This window comes from Aplysia californica, unplaced genomic scaffold (genome assembly GCF_000002075.1).
Source record: "Aplysia californica isolate F4 #8 unplaced genomic scaffold, AplCal3.0 scaffold00556, whole genome shotgun sequence".
NCBI classification, from domain to species: Eukaryota; Metazoa; Mollusca; class Gastropoda; order Aplysiida; family Aplysiidae; genus Aplysia; species Aplysia californica.
This window is the reverse complement of record NW_004797826.1, coordinates 420,845-422,201: the sequence shown is the minus strand read 5'-3', so window position 1 is coordinate 422,201 and position 1,357 is coordinate 420,845. Positions and strand designations below refer to the sequence as shown.

The following is a 1,357-nucleotide window of genomic DNA, read 5'->3' as shown; positions in this document are numbered from 1 at the left end:
CTCCTCCCCCTCCTCCTCCTCCCCTCTCTTTCTTTCTCTCTCTCTCTCTCTCTCTCTCTCTCTCTCTCTCTGTGTGTGTGGCGCGCGCGCGCGTGTGTGTGTGTCCATCTGTCTTTCTGAATCTATTTATCTCATATTATTGCGCCCCGTTTCTGTTTTCAGCCTCTCGTCAATTTTCTCCTGCTATTGGTGAAAAAAGAAACTCTAATCTATTTTGAATAAAGTTGGGATTACTTGCGATTGCAGGAGGTAAAGGTCGTCTAGTCCGAGTGTCAGAGGTAAAGGAAATTAGTAAGTGGCAGCCAAAGTTGGTGAGCCCCGAAGCTTGAACGTCCAGGAAACTGCACATTTATATTTTTTGATTACCCCCCCCCCTCCAAGCAAAATTCACAAACTGATGTGTTTTAAAATGGAAATAAAATGTGTTAAGGAAAAAAAAGTATAAAGTGGATGAAGATTGTGGACCGAGGAAAAAATGTCTGCATCTTGGATTTCATGATTTTAACGAGAGTCTGATTTCATGTCGATGAGGCTCAATTATTTTCCCGTCTAAATGCAATTACAATTAGCAGGGGTTGTGTAAACTCTTCCCTCTGTAGAAAGGACAAGAATTATGTCTAAGTGTATTTGAATTTCTCCCACGTTTACGAAAAGATTGAGTGGCTTTGGTGTATATCTTTTTATTTCACTTTTCCTTCCTCCTCTTGTGTCGTTAGATATCGTGACTTCAGAAGTATTCTGTCCAAAATGTACTAAAGTAGAGTGCACTTTGGACAAAATAGTTCTGAGGCGACGATACGTTGAAGGGGGAAGCAATATTAGGTCAAGGTCTAGCTGGTTCTTAGACGTATACATTTAATATATCAGTTTCTTGACATAAACCTCTCGAAATGTCAAAAAGTTCTGTTATCTTATCTGAACCTTCGATGGGTTTCTCTTTTTTTCCTGCAGGGTCATAGGTCTTTGATGAGCAGTGGTCTTCCGTTTTCTTGGCTGGCATGTTGAGACATAGGGGGTGGGGGTGGGGTGGGGGTGGGGGTTGGGGTGTCTGTTTTGACGTGTGGTGTGGAAGGCTGGAATGCGAGTGTAAAATGGAACAATTTTTGAAGGAGTTTGCTTGTTGTCAGTGAAATTGTCAGTGAAATTGTGTAAGGTGAACTGAACTCCGAGAGGATGGGTGCGTGCATTTTGTGGTTTGAGTTTTGGTTTCATATTATTATTTGTTTTTGTTGTTGTTGTTGTTGTTGTCGTTATCGCTATCTCACTATTAATAAAGAACTCTGTTTAACTCTGTGATTATTACGAAATAATCGCTTGCGTTTTCACAGGATAGCCCTGTTATTTTAATTTTTTATAT

The 1,357-nt window shown here is 40.5% G+C and overlaps 1 long non-coding RNA gene across 1 annotated transcript in view; it reads left to right on the top strand.

The window, feature by feature from the left end:
- LOC101850433 overlaps positions 1-1,357 on the top strand; it is a 40,456-nt gene that overhangs the window by 38,725 nt on the left and 374 nt on the right. The window lies entirely within an intron of this gene.